This window comes from Mastigoproctus giganteus, chromosome 12 (assembly GCF_048544385.1).
Source record: "Mastigoproctus giganteus isolate SK-2022 chromosome 12, ASM4854438v1, whole genome shotgun sequence".
NCBI classification, from domain to species: Eukaryota; Metazoa; Arthropoda; class Arachnida; order Uropygi; family Thelyphonidae; genus Mastigoproctus; species Mastigoproctus giganteus.
In genome coordinates, this window is record NC_143586.1 from 13,706,507 (window position 1) to 13,722,809 (window position 16,303).

Consider the following 16,303-nt stretch of genomic DNA (forward strand, 5'->3'; position numbering starts at 1 on the left):
ACATACCACTTTTCCTCCTGTTCTGTTATCTCAAAGTCCTTCATATTATTTACTCGAGTCAGTTTTTTTTTCCTTTCTTTTCCTACATCTATATCAAATGAACGGAAACATCTTTCACAGTATATCTTCTGTTCTAAAAATATTTCTTGACTAAATGCCTAAGAATATGAATAAGTTGGTTTATGCATAGGTACTGCATGTACATCATTTCTACTACCAAATCAGAGGAATCTGGCAAACTAATTTTATAACTGAAGTCAAACTGCTAGAGAATGAGTGAAAATATGTCAGCATAGTGAAGGAGCCAACCGTTTTTCTGCTTTTCGAGCCACTTCCAGCAAATTGCATCTCTCATCTATTTGACACAAACATTAGAGGGGGTACTAATTGAACATATCTGGATTAAATGATTCTAGAATCAGGGGACTTAAATTCAGACTGAGAGATTAGAATTTAGACTGGATTGTAGGAAAACTTCTTAGTCTGTCTAGTGAGTTGGTATTAGAATAGGTTAACTTCATGGAGTTCAGTGGGTTAGGTTAGGAAATATAACAATTCCCCCCCCCCCACCCCAAATCAATCCCTAATGGTGGTGGAGGGAAATGCGTAGGGGTTCCCCCCCTCAAATGGTGAAATAAAAGCTGGCTTTTTTAAGTCAACTTCTTTAAGCTTGCTTGAAGAGAATTCACAGAAAATAAGAACTTTGTACTGTCTTGGATTTCAAGTAAGAATGAATGGAATGAACAACTTGTTTTGCTCACTTATCTCTTACTCAAATTCTCAGTTAAAATGGCCTGTACCAAATGAAAGTCACATCTCAACAATTTCAAATGGTCAGTCATTGATCAGATTGAATAATGGTGTGGACCTTTTTGGAATGTTCATCATCTTAAAGCAAAAGATTTTCCTCGCAAAAAAACTTTTTTGGCTCCCCCCCCCACTTCCCCCAAAATTGTAATATCTTCTCTATAAACTGTAATAAGAATTTCTTGGGTTTCTTCAAGTTTATATCAAAATTTAATGTTCAGATTAAATGTCAAAGTTTACTTAAAGCAGCTTTCCATTAGACTGGCACATACAACAAATTAAAAACAAGTCATAGCATCAAATTAAATCTTGATGTGCACACATTCAGAAGATGTTATGATTCTCACTCATAATCTTTCAACCTCCACTGTGCTTTCAACAGTTTCCTAAACGTGATCAAACATTTTGATGTGTGTGTATGCAAAATAGTTAGTTAATGCTCATGTTCCATTGAAATTTCTACCTTATAGCATCTTGACAATATTAAATTTCCTGGTGAAAAATCCAGGAAGAATTTAATGGTTAATTTATATTACTTTAATTCAACTCTGCAGTCTTATTATCCAATAGAGCAAAAAAAACCAGAACCTTTTTAATTTCTGGAAAAACTTTTTGGAATTTTAAATTCTTCTTGAAGTATGCAATATTTCATCTTTTGTTAATGAATTACAATACTTATTGTATATAATTTTTAGTTTTTAATAAAAAAAAAGTTTTTTATATACCTTCCATTAAAAAAACATTATAGCTATGAATCAAAGCCGATAAAGTCTCCATAGCTGGGTAATCAGGTGCAAGAGTGCAATAGCACAAGCTCTTTGAGTTGGCTGGGGTCCAAGCCCCTGACTGCTAAATATAGTTGATCCAGTGTGGCAGATCAAGGTCCATTTTCTTCAATGTGACTTGTTGAGGAATCCTCCATTCTGTGTTATTGAGAATGGCTGCAGATTTATCTTTACATTAATATAAAAATAATATGTATATAAAATATAAATCAGCAACCATTGTCAATCCACTGCAGGATGGAGACTCCTCCATCCTGCAATGGATTGAATAGACCATAATCTGCCATGCTGTTCCAGTGTGGCTTGGAAGATCAGCTATATTTAGCAGCCAGGGGCTTGAATTCCCCATCTACTCAAAGAGCATATGCAATTGCATTCCTGCTCCTGACCATTCACCTATGAAGGTCTTATATATGTATGCATTAGTTACTGTTATTCACTTCAGTTTTCAAATTTATTCAAATTAATCATTCAAATTTCGCAAAATTTGATTATTACACATTGCTCTGTGGTGATAAATATCACTTTCTTGTGTTAATGATAACACGGTCATTATTATTCAAAAATTGTCATTCAAATGAATTGTTCAAAAATACCTGATCTATGACTTTTAAAACTGTTGCCATCCAAAGTGGGTAAGTCCCATTGTTATATCATATGGGAGAGTTCTGTAAATAACTTGAACTTAGAAACAAACAAATTCTGTATTTAGTAGCATCAGTGGGAACCTGTCTGTCTGGTTTCCACACTAGTGATACGTGTAAAAGTAGAATAGATGTGGTAGTGGTGAACCTGATTGGTTTTCTCATGCTGTATATCTATGGGTAAGAGGGGGGGGTGCAAAAGTCATGCCAGGTAAAACTGATTATGTTTAGGTAGGTGCAGAAAATCACAGATTATCTTCAGTGAACAATCAGTATGGGCCCATCATAATCTCACAGGTCCAGCACCAACATTGCAGGGTTAATCTAGTTTAATGAGATTACAAGAAGCCACCTCTGACATGTGACCTTCCAGGCATAAATTCACTTCCATTATCTCCACTCTCCTTTTGATGCAGGCTGATTAAGAACATGTTGAGATTTACAGTTTTGGACGTCCTTGGTTTTTACTTTCCTTTTTACAATGAGCCAAGCATGTGCACATTTCTTTGGAGATTTTTATTTATTTAGTCTTCTAAAATGTTAAGTTTAAGTTTTTAATTACACATTCCATCATTTTGAAAGCAAATATAAATATCTTTTTAGTTGAATATTTTGTGATGCTTTGGCTTCCCAACCATCTCAGCTTAGTTGGTAAAAATGATTGTTATTCAATGTGTATATGAAGAGGAAATTATTTCGGTACACCTGGAAAATAGGTAAGCAGATAATGTGTTGATAGATAAATAGCACTTTTTGCAGTGTCATGGTTAATGAATAGAAGAATTTGCATTGACCTACAAGAAAAGAAGAGAATGAGTTTGGAGGGGAGAGAAAAAGACAATGTAGCATTTATTGTTCAGAACTCTTTGGATTCAATCTTGGGGAAAGCTGTGAGAGGAAAGGATTTTTTTTTTTTTTGTTTATAAATTATCATCACAGTTACGTTTCATATTTATATTATAAATAACAGCTGAACTGCTATTTAACAAATATGTATAAATATGGAGTAACATGATGATAATGCAGCAAAGCAGCTAGAAACTGACAGTTTGTCATACTTATATATTTATAAATTAAATGTTTAGTTTAAGAAAAAAATTTTTTTGTTTTCACATCATTGAAAGATGAACAGCATTGCTGGTTGAGAAACATGAAGTAAATAAATTATAGGTAATTAAATAAATAGAATACTTATCAAAGTATGAATAACATAAGGAAAAGATAATATATAATGCTAAATTTGAATTTATACAATAAAAAGGAAAAAGGGAACAGTTTTTTATTGTAAAAATTTAGTATTTTGTTAACTTTTTTTTCTGAATTTTTTTTATGTTAGTGTGATAACTAATGGAGTTGACTGAATATACTATTATCACAGTAATTCTGAAGTGCTTAAGGTTCATCCATATGCCAGTTATTTCTGAAATTCCTCATGTGGATTATTGAATTAGCTAGAACCTTCAATCGGAGTATCTTACTACCTTTTATAAAAATAAGAAGGTGCATTTAGAGTCAAAATAAGGTAATAGCTTTTTTTTTTTTTAAATGGGCTCAAAATCTGAAGTAGTGAATGATATTCAGAAATATTTTGGATGTTATGATTCATAATAATCGAATTTTATGTTAACAGAATGCCATGAACTGCTTTCTGTTCAAGCAGTTGCTATAATGGAAGTTTATAAGTGCCATTGATTTTTTTAACATCTAATTTTGGACCTTCAGCATCTAAATGCATAACTATCTCAACAGTTCTACAATAACCGTGAAAGACTTCAGTGATTAACATCTGATTTCAGGTACACTTTTAAGTTTCAACTTTTATTATTTTTAGTCCATGGTATTTCATGCCAAATGTGGAATTTTATATTTTTTTAAGTATTAAAAAGTACAAAAAAATTCACATATAAAATTTTATATTAATTGATTTGTAATAAAAGCATAAATATAAGTATTTGAAATGTGTAACTTTTTTGATGGGTTATCTATAGTTCTTAAATTTACCTTCCACTCTTTGCGTGCAGTATTTTCTGCATCCATTTCTCTTTAAACCCTCACATCAGTTCACATCATTATACTCATTATTACTATAATTTCACATGTATATTGCATGTCCATTCTGAAAACAAGGGAAATGACTAGGAACATAAGAGTTCAGTATGAAATCTGATATTTGTAGATGAATAAGAGAAATTTACCTCAATATTGATACACTCCAGAAATTAAAACAAATAAAAGATTAAAATGATTACAGTAAAAAATCAATTGAAACAATTCAAAAACGAATTGTTTTGCATATCATCTTTTGAGACAAAATATATAAACAAATTTTTGCAAATGGGATTGAGTCTAAGTGGCTTAATATCGGAGGTCTATCTCTCGACGATTGAGCGATACATTTGACGCCTTTTCTACCTTGTATCACATAATAAGAGGTATTTAGACGATGTTCTGGTTATTACTGATAGTAGCACTATTCAAGACATTTTACATTCGTTTAATAATATTCATCCTAGACTAAAGTTTACATTGGAAAGGGAAAATACAGATACTAAGACATTAAATTTTCTAAATTTCACACTTACTTGGGATGCTAATAAATTCCACTTTAACATCTATCTTAAACCAGCAAACACCAGTATGCTTCTACATTATAACAGCTATCATCCGTTCACCTACAAAAGGTCTGTTATCTTTAATCAGTTTCTCAATGCCTATAAATATTCAACAATGGAATCAGAAATACAGATATTAACCAGCAGATTCTTAAACATGGGTACCACCTTGCTACAATAAACCAAATTAGGGTACAAGTTAAGGATAGGATACAAAAAAACTACAACCAACCAACAATAGTAATATCAAAAAATACTTTATTTCTGTTCCATACGTTTAACAGTGGTACAAGTAGCTTAACAGATTCTTTAAAGATACTGAATTTAAGATTGTGGCCAGACTAATATGGAAATTACACACTACACTGAACAATCGCTCAATACTTTCCTCTTTTGCAACACAAATAAGTGACTTGGTATAAAATATTTCTTGCAGTGATTTCGTGTTACCAAGGTTCTGCGAGATTTCCTCTGAATATTCAAGTAAAACAGCATGCATCCTTAGTTCACTTCTCATTCAGCAGCGTCAGAATTAGCCTTTCATGCTGTTAACGAAAAGCATACATTTTTATTTAATGAGGCCAAAATACTTAGCATCCAACATAATTATGAGACTATTAATTGCGGAAACCATTGAAATTAAATTACATGTGAATTCCATTAACGTTTGCCGTCCATATCTAATCTCCGATTCGTGGTCTTTTGTGTGCATGTGTGAAGACAAATAATCACTGCCTTTTACATGCATGTACCAGGAAAAATAATCTCTATTTAAGATTCAAGCTCACACACTCCGTAATTTTCATTCCTGTGATCGTGACATACGGTTGAAAAGTACTGTTTGCTTCAGGAAGGAAAATCATTTTTCAAAATTTTTGTTAATTAATTTTTTATTAATTTAATTATTTTTTGAATTTTTAATTAATTTTTGAATTGTTTTCAATTGATTTTTTTTACTGTAATCATTTTGCTTTTATCTTTTAATTTCTGGAGAGTATCATACAGAAGTGTTGTTTTTTTATTCTTCTACAAAAATTGATATCAATGTAGAACGTATTAAACATCATAGCTCTGTTATATACTCTGAAATCTGATATTAAATATTGTCATTCCAAACTTCAGTTGTTTAGTGTTCTGCATGCTTTTAATGAAACATTATTTATAATTGCACTTATTATTTAGTCTACACAAGCAAAACTAACAAAAGTATTAGTATATGTGAATTCAAAAATTGAATCGTACATTTTCAGCCTGCACGATTCACTTTTCCCACTTGCAATATTTTACATATAATCCCTATCTTACACATCAAAAACTCACAAAACTAATTTGGTATGTCTTCTCTCAACATGCTTTGTAACCTTGGAATTTCCTGATGTAAATTTTGCTGCTTTACATCAAAGAATAGTATACAATGAAAGGACATGATGCAGAAATATTACATAAATCCTATTAAAATGCCATATACAAAAACAGTATTTGGTAGAGTGGGGTTTCGCTGTTGGTTTTTATCTGTGGTGTGTTGGAAAAATAACTGTCTGGATTTCTTTTTGGCATAAAATTAAGAAAATATCAAACGAATACTGTAATAACATATATTTCTTTTTATTAATTATTACAGAATGCTTAAAGATATTTATAATTATTGCAAATATATACATTAAGATATTTGAGAAAAATCAAAACTTATTGTAGTTCATAGGAATTTACTTAATTAAAAAGTGTCATGTGTTCACAGAAAATTTCAGTGAACCATGTCTATTGGCAGACTGTTAAACTGGTGTGAGTTGCTTAGAATCATTCCAAATCTATATACAGCATGGGGGCAGGGGAAATGGGCTGGCTTTCAAAAATGGTTTTCTGGATACTAATGGTGGTGGAAATCATTGTCACCTGATGCATAATGTGCATTTGCCATCAAAGTGTCTTACAAAACTGACAGTGAGGCCCATTAATTTTATTTCTCATTCACTTTTTAGCTTAAGCATCAAGATCCTGTTACCATCTGCTCATGTTATTTAAACATGGGTAGGTAATTTGTAGAAACTGGTTCTGCTCTCAAAAAATGCCTCCAGGTGGAATAAGAAGCAGCCTAACACAAAAAAGCATTGCAGCTGTAAAGACTCTTTGCATATATAAGTCAAAGTATTTTGCATGTCAGTATACACTGTTGTTGAACTTGTCCAATAGGAGTGTACGATGAAATTATTGAGCAATTAGACTTCACACTAGCCGGTATTTAAGTAAATAAATTTCAGTACTGCAACTAAAACACTTTATTTACAATAAAATAAAATTAAAAGTATATAGAATAAAAATGGAAATATAAGCTAAAACTGATGTATTTAATTTACAATAAAATATGAAATGAAAAATAAAATATAATGATAAAAGCGATTCCCCAGAGGATTCTGTCATCACGGATCATGCACAGGGGGTTCGGTTCTGGGACCATAAATGGCTTGAGAGTTTACGTATTGGGGCAGCTAGCAATACCATTAATAGAGATGGGTGTACGCTTACATCCCCCCTCTTTGAAACCATTGTTCTTGGACGAGATGAATGGTTTCAGCTAGCGCACTCCCGAGCCATTTCCGGTGCACAAATGGGAAATTCCAACCATATTCCTGAGGAACCATGTGACGATTGCTGTGGATCTGCTATTTAAGAATGTGCCACATAGCAGAAATATGCTGTTGAGAAAGGAGACCGCTGTCTCCGAAAGCTACAGTGATTTCGTGCGGTATTTTATTATATTATTTTGTTTTTATTGCTTTTATCATTATTTTATTGTAAATTAAACACATCAGTTTTAGCTTATATTTCCATTTTTATTTTTATTCTATATACTGGTTATTTTATTTTATTGTAAATAAAGTGTTTTAGTTGCAGTATTGAAATTTATTTACTTAAATACTTGCTGATGTGAAGTCTAATTGCTCAATATGAATTGTCCCAGCCTTGTAGGCCTATTTGAAGATATGATGAAATTGCATCAGAACTTTCCATCTTTACAAGGTACAGGTACTACAAGAATTAAAACCTTGTGATCTCCTTGCCAATAAATTTTTGTCAAGAAATGGCAACTCAGATGGCTCATGATGAAGACTTTATAGACAATCTGTGAATGTCTGATGCTCACTATCATCTAAACAGTTTTGTGAAGAAACAAAAATTTCATTATTGGTCAGAAGAAAACCTTTGTCATTCCACCAGCAATCATTGCACAGTGAATGTAATTCAATTTCATCTGACAGCATTATCAGCCCATATTTTTTGAAGACTATAGTGGAAGAATAACAACTATGACATTAGGCTGCTACTATGATTGCTACTTTTTTTTTTGACTGATGAACTAGCTACTAGGTTTCCTAAAGTTAATGAGGCCAGTTAGTTTCAGCAAGACTTTTTGTTGGGGTCACTTAAAAAGCAAAGTATACTCTTGTCACCCACACAATATTGAAAAGCTGAAAAAATTTTCAGAAGAAATTTCCAGCATTCCTTGGTTACAATACGTCATGGGAAACAGAGGCAGAGGTCGCCTCAAGGATATCATCTTCACAAAATAAATGGCATATATGTAATTTGGCACATAAGATTCTTTATTTAATTACAGAGTTTTAAAAATTGTCCATTTCTCTGCCTTCCCCTGTACACCATTTGCTATATCATGCTTGTTAGACACTGCTAATCGATGTATAGCCAGCCCTTCATGGGGTAAGGGTTACTCTGTGCACTCTAATAGTTATTAATTTAATATTGAATTCTATTATAAAATGAAATTGTTTCAGAAGTTTTATGACTTCAGCAATTCAAAGAAAGCATCCAGCATAATGTATGATCAGTTTTTTGAATATAAGACAGTGAATTAAGGTAACTTACAAAAAATGCAAAATTAATATAATTACTTTGCAAATTACTGACATAGTTCATGTCACTCACAGTCCATGGAAAATCAGTGGTGTACTGGATAGAGTTTATGGTCCATCGGTTGGATGACCCTTGTGATAGAGCCTTTACCTTTGAGGAAAAGGTTTGAAAGCATCTCATGTGTACAAGTATTTTTGGTTACTATTTTCTTTTTAAGTAACAACATTACATTTTGATATTCTTTTTAATTTGGAAGAATTTACATTAAATATGGAATAGTCATAGCTTAGGCTATTCTTCTACCCCATTTTTAATTATAGTGGCTTACACTGTTATAGCTGAATAGGCCATTTAAATTTTTAGCTCTGCCTCAGTTGCCACCAAAAAAAAAAAGGGGGGGGGGGTAGATAAATAGCCTGAGGCATATGGATATTCTGTATTTATTATAAATTTTTTCAAATTCCAAACTAACAAACTTAGAAGTTTATTTGTAATAGCACCCCAAATAAGGATAGGGAGGCCAAGGCTGCATATAAGAAAGCATTGGCCAAGAGAGCAAAGATCGGGGACAAGGAATTTTTTATGTATGTGAATACAACAAAGATCTTCCGTCTGATCAACGATCGTCAGTATGGATTCCGTCAGTGTCGATCCACTGGTGATATTCTGGCTTATGTTACCCATTTATGGACTAATTCAATGGAAAGGTTCGGTGAAACACAAGTAGTTGCTCTTGACATCTCAAAGGCTTTTGATCGTGTTTGACATAAAGGTCTTCTAAACAAGCTTCCATTTTATGGTTTGCCAACTGTTTTTAGTAATTGGTTATCCAGTTTTCTCTCTGATCACTCACTGAGGGTGATGGTAGACGACTCTGTCTTCTAACTTCTCCACTAATGCCGGTGTCCCCCAAGGTTCAGTTCTTTCTCCCACTCTTTTAATCTTGTATATTAATGACCTTCTTCCATTGACTGGAAATCCTATCCATAGTTTTGCCGATGATAGCACATTGCATTCTACTTTCCATTTTGAGAAACCTTGTCCTGCTCAATCAGCTTCAACTTCTCGAAAATCTGCTACCAATTCCTTAAATGGCGATCTTCAGGTAATTCTCTAGTGGGGCAAAGACAACTTAGTTGATTTCAACCCTTCTAAAACTCAGTCTTGTCTTATATCTCGCAAAAAGGATTCTTCTGCTCCTATGCTTATCTTCAGTGACACTCCGATTTCTAGGCAAAATGATTTTTTTTTCTTCTTTTGGGGATTACCCTGACTTCTGATCTCTCGGCACAAGCACATTACAAATATTGCTTCCTCTGCATCTAAAAAACTTGGTTTTCTCTTTTGCTCTCGGCGTTACTTTTCTTCCAAACAGCTGCTCACTGTATAAATCGCAAATCCGCCCTGCAATGGAATATTGTTCCCACATCTGGGGTTGGTGCCCCCAAAATCTCTCTCAGGCTTCTTGATTCCATTCCGAAGAGGGCAGTTAGGTTAATTAATGATTCATCTCTAACAGAGTCTCTCCACTCGCTTTCTCATAGATGTACTGTTTCTGCTGCATGCCTCTTCTACAGATACTTCCATGGGCACTGTTCTTCTGAATTGGCTTCTATAATTCTCTCTTTCAAAACAGTCCGAACATGTGCCGCCACCAGCCAACATCCATTTACTGTCCAACTTCAAACCCACAGAACCAACTTTTCATCTTCCTCATTTATTCATTCAACTGCCATTTTCTGGAACACCCTTCCTTCACACGTATTCCTGAAAATTACAATCTACAGAAGTTCAAGTCCATGTCAACAAATATCTTCTTTCGTCTTCTCAACCTCCAACCCAAGCATGGTACTAAGTACTATAGGTTAGAGAGAGAGAGAGATAATAGGTTCTAATACCTCTCGTGTTTGGGGTTCACATAAAAAAAAAAAAAAAAAAAAGAAAGCCAATCGGATCAGACCTTTATGCACCGGATCTGGGAAATTCCGATGTTGCGGTTGAATTGAATAGGTACTTTGCATTAGCCTTTACTGATGAAAGACCCTTCATGATGAGAAGAGGCTGTGCAAGTGAGACCGAGTCATATTAAATTAGAGATTTTGTAATTACTGATGACTGTTTATTAGAAAACCTTTTGAGCATAAAGACAAGTAAGGCTTGCAGAGTTTATTGCATATACCCGGTAGTTTTGAGGGAGAGTGCCAAGGAGTGTATTGAACCATTGAAGTTAATTATGACGGCATCTTTAGAACTTAGGAAAGATTCCTTTGAATTGGAGAAGTGCCAATACATAAAGGCAGTTCTAAGAGTGAAGTTTGTACCTACGGACCAGTTAGTCTGACTTCAATGGTAGGAAAAATCTTACAGGAAATGAATAAGAGTGATATCCATGAACATTTAGATAGATATGGAATTCTGAAGGACACACAACATGGTTTTGTTAAGGGAAAATCATGTTTAACTAACTTATTAGGCTATTTTGACACAGTTACTTATGAGCTGGCTCTAGGGAACAATTTTGATAGTATTTGAATTTTAGCAAAACATTGAACCTGGTCCCTCATGAAAGGTTATTGTATAAGCTTGAACAGGTGGTTGGGATTACTGGTAAGATGGATTGCTGGGTGGCTGCAGTGAAGAAAGCAGAGGGTTGTGATTAATAATGGATATTCTCCAGATTAGTGTAATGTCAGGAGTGGGGTCCCTCAAAGATTGGTTCTTGGACCACTGTTGTTTCTCATTTTCATAAATGACATCAATGAAGGAATAGAAGGCATGTCAAAATTTGCAGATGACAAAGGTTGGCAGAGAGAAAAAAGAGCTGGGAGTTGCAATGGGCAGATATGAAGTTTCCTGAACAGTGTAAACAGGCATCCAGGAAAGCCCAGGTGTCTTATCGATGATTTATTAAATGCTATCCTGTAGAGATAATAGGTCATAATCCCACTGTATAAGCAATTGTAAGAACACATTTGAAATACTGTGTTCAAGCATTGAGTTCCTTTAAAGGGTTCAAAGACTAGCAACAGTGGGATGGCCGTATGAGGAATAATGGTGATTATGTGGGCTACAGAGCTTGGCCACCAGGCACCATAGAGGTGACCTGATTGGGGTTTTGCAAGTCTCTGAGAGGATTAGTAAAATGGATGAAGGTAGAATTTTCACTGTTATAAAGAATTCCAGAAATAGGGGAACATAAATTCAAATTACAGGTGTTGAGGTTTAGATTAGATTGTAGGAAGTTTTTTTTTTTTTAGCCAGCAAGTCATTGATTGCTGGAACAAGTTGCCCTCACAGGTAGTTGAGGCTGACAGGCTGAATAAATTCAAAAGTCAACTGGATAGTTATCTGTATGTGGATGGAAGCATATAATTTCTATTTTCTTATCTGCTTGGTGGGTATATTTTTTTTTTTTTTGGACAGTGTAGCAAAAGCATGGCTTCCTTGCACTATGTGGTGAATACTGTTAATACAGGGTTGTTAAAATTAAAGTATCCCTATGTAGAGGGCTCTGGAGCGAGTTCTAAGGCTCGTACTGAAGAGAAATTTGGACAACAGGTACAATAAAGAATACTTTCGCCTTTATTGGGGAAAAAAATTAGTTACAAAATTTGTCACCGTTTTTTTTTGTTTTTTTTTTTTGTTAGTTGACGCATCGGCTTCTGTGGCCATAAAACACCTCCCAAAGTTTTTGCATTTTACTCTGATCCAAGCCCGAGGCAGGATTTGAACCCACGACCTTTGGGTTGCCCTGGCAGGCACTTTACCCACCTGGCTAGCCTGGTCAGCATTTGTCACTGTGTGGTACGTAACTATCTTAGTTATGATTATGAAAATAACTTACGTTATTTGCATAATCGTAAGTTATTGCCACAGTGCCACTACTCAGCTCTACTGTACTGTATAAAAGCAAAGCAGTCTCTTCAAAATCATACAGTAGATGTTTGCCTGCACTACAGCAGCAATGCCAACAACGTTGCAGGAAAAGGCACTATTAGTGAAGCTGTACTATCAGAACAGCAATAATTCAGCTGTGGCTATTAGAGAATTCCAGCATCAGAAGCGCATAAGCCTTGGACCTGTGACTGTTTGTGCTGTCTGCAAAATTATTGCAAAATTTGAAGCGACAGGACATCTTGGTGTTCATCCAGGTAGAGGTCGAAAACGAGTGGACTCCTTGTGTTGATGTGGCTATGGCTGTCATTGATTTATCAAGTCAATCTCCGCGTGGTAGCACAAGTGGGCCAGCTGTTTCTCATGAAGTGGACATGCCATATTAAGGCTAGTAATGCATCAGGTGTTGTGGTTCTATCCTTACAAGATGCACATGCTAAAGCATGGTGATGCAGATATTCGTTTCACATATGCACTTCAGTTTCTGGCACGAATGACAGTGGATCACTTGGCCATGGAACATCCTTTGAAGTGATGAAGCCCACTTCTGCTTAAATCAGGGGTGGGCAACAGCCGGCCCGCGGGCCACATCCGGCCCACGATGATGTTGAATCCGGCCCCCTCGGTAAATGCATAAATATGGAAAATCCATACCTGACTACACTCGCCGTAAACGTTCGGCTTAATTCGGTTCAATCGGGAATCGCGGCCAGTACAACAGTAACCAAGTGATTCTACGCAGCGTCAAAGAGTTATTTCCTAATTATTATTGTAGCATCGATCGAACGAAGTTCCTTTGGGTTTGACTTCTTATTGAAAAAAATAATATTGGTGCGAGATATTTTATGTTTTATGCCTTTTCTAATTATTACAATTTTTAATTTAATATAATTTATAGCCCATAAAATGAGCCAATTAAAAAAAAAAAAGAAAAATTGATGCCGAATGCCGCATTTTCAATGATAATTGGACATTCAGATATTTTTTTTAAAAATACATTAATAATTTGGTAATTCAAGTAATATAACATTTTTTAGGTTCTGATTTTTTTTTATTAAATCGTTCAATCTATTCCGGCCCGCACATGATGCGAAAATTTCATTCGGCGCGCTGAGGAAAAAAGTTGCCCACCCCTGGCTTAAATGGACAAGTGAATACGCACAACTGTCGCATTTGGGCAACAGAAAACCCTTGGGTTATCCAAGAGGTCCCATTGCATTCTCCAAAAGTGACAGTGTGTGGTATGGATTTACGGCCATATTTTTTTGAACATGTAACACTGACTGGACCCCCACACCTGTTCCGTCACTGGACAGCGATATTATGAAATGTTGGCAAATTTCGCAATACCACAGCTGCAACAACATGGGTGCCTTCAGGATACCAAGATGGTGCACCACCCCACATCCACCGTTGTGTCCGAAGATTGCTAAGGCAACACTTTACAGATGAATGGGTCATCAGCCATTGTTTCCAGACATCTTGGCCACCCCAATCACCGGATCTCACCAAATGCAACTTTTGGTTGTGGGGTTTTTTTGAAGAACCAGGTGTATCGGGAAGGATGTTAAACTCTAGCAGATCTGAAGGACAGCATTAGACATCATATGCTGGCTATTCCAGTTGACATGTTACATTCTGCTGTAGAAAATGTTCTTCTTTGAATGGAAACTTTATTGACCAAAATGGAAGATACGTTGAACAATTGTTGCGCTGTTCAAGTGATTTTTGTATTTCTATAGCGCCACATAATGACAAATTTTGTAACTAACTTTTTTTTTTTTTTTTTCAAAAAATGGCAAGTGCATTCTTTATTGTACCTGTTGTCCAAATTTCTCTTCAGTACAAGCCTTAGAACTTGCTCCAGAGCCCTCCACATAGGGATACTTTAATTTTAACAACCCTGTATGTTAGAATACAGTGAAATACTTTGCTTCTCTCGATTTTAAAGCTAATTAGTCCAAGTTTTTCAGACATTCCAATGTTTTGCACTTCAGGTTTGAAGGAAGCAAATGTGCATTAATGAAAGTTGAATAATGTGGAGAAACCAGTTCTGAATCAGTGAGTTTGTTTTACTGCTGTAAGTGAATAGGATAGTTCATTCTATGAATGGGAACATAATAGTTAAGTTAGTTTAACCTATTTACTTCACTTATAGGAACTAATGTGAAAGTGACTGATTCATTCAGCTAGTTACTTTTGTATTACTGGTAATCAAGATATTGATTTCTGACATTCTAGAATAAGGTATATTTTGTATAGCTATTTCTGGATAAAAAGATCATTTCAGTTCATGCTTAATACAAGTGAGTAAAATTGATCTAGATCACAGATTTCTTCAGAAGTGATATTAAATATATAGCATTTCAAGAACAAAAAAGCAATGTGAAATCCTATATGAAAAAATCAAGCCTTTCTACAGTAATCTCCATAGCAACATCAGTCTATTTAATCTGAATGATTATGCAAAAAATTGCATCTAAAGAATTATTTCAAATTCCGAAAACTGGAGAAAATAAGAAATAGAAGGTTACCATAGATGATTTTTACAAATGTTTTGGCTAATTAGTCAAAAAAATACAATAATTCCATGCTACAAAGACAAGTACCATTAGAAAATGGCTCTGCTCCTAAAATAATATCAGTAAATACTTATGTAAATTAAAATGTATAATTAAATTAAATATTTGCAAATAATGAATCGTGGAATTTCCAGGCATTTTCTGCATGAGTAGGGATCACATCACTAACACGTGTTGTTGATCCCTGTTCATGCATACAGACTAAAAAAACATTGCTGCATGGAACTCACTCAGCTATTTCACCAGTGGAACAATAGTTTTAATGTGATTCTTGATCTTAAGTTAAAGAAGTAACAAGGCACTTCTTGTGTTAAATGAACCTGTAACAATTATGTCTATAAAGACAGTGAAAATCATAATGAAAATCTATAATTTCATATAATTTTAATATAATTTGGTTTATTTTAATTTTATTTTTAGTTTAATTTTTAAAGATTAAAACTTTCTCAGTTGCTTACAAACTCACCAATCTGAAGAATATCCATTAATCACAACCCTCTCTGCCTGCAGGCCATCTTAGAATCTTACTAGTAACATCAACCTGTTCAGGCTTATACAGTAACCTCTCATGAGGAACAGAGTCAAATGCTTTGCTAAAATGCAAATAAACTATGTTGAAATTGTTCCTAAATCCAGCTAACTCTGTTAAAATAGATTATTGTTAGTTAAACATGGTTTTCCCTTAACAAAGCCATGTTGTTTGTCCTGAATGCCATCTCTCTCTAAATGTCCCTGGATTGCATCTTAATCGTTGCCTCTAAGATTTTTCCTAACATTGAAGTCAGACTAACTGGTCTGTAGTTAACAACTTTGCTCATAGGACTGCCTTTATGTATTGGCATACTGCCAATACATAAAGTATACAATACATAAAGTACAATAAACCCTCAATTTAACAGACTAATAGGGGAGAAGGGATGTCCGTTAAATCGAATATAACCTGGGGGGGAGGCATTTTTTATTGTTCTTAATGTAAAAAAAAAAGCTTTTAAATTATAATAAAGAATATGTAACATAAGCTTTTATCTTGTGCAACTTTCATGTGTTTTCTATTCCACTATGTAGAACAACATTAAAGCTATCAACACTGTATTTTAAGGAAAAATGTT

The 16,303-nt window shown here is 34.4% G+C and overlaps 1 protein-coding gene across 3 annotated transcripts in view; it reads left to right on the forward strand.

Moving 5' to 3' along the window:
• Positions 1-16,303, forward strand: part of LOC150076716 (luc7-like protein 3) — a 192,071-nt gene that overhangs the window by 162,535 nt on the left and 13,233 nt on the right. The window contains exon 10 of one of the 3 annotated variants that reach the window (XM_090386954.1): positions 3,986-4,005. The exons of the other annotated variants lie outside the window; for them this stretch is intronic. The gene's annotated coding sequence lies outside the window, so the exon portion shown is untranslated. Of the gene's footprint in view, positions 1-3,985; positions 4,006-16,303 lie in introns of those variants that run through there. 3 annotated transcript variants of the gene reach the window in all.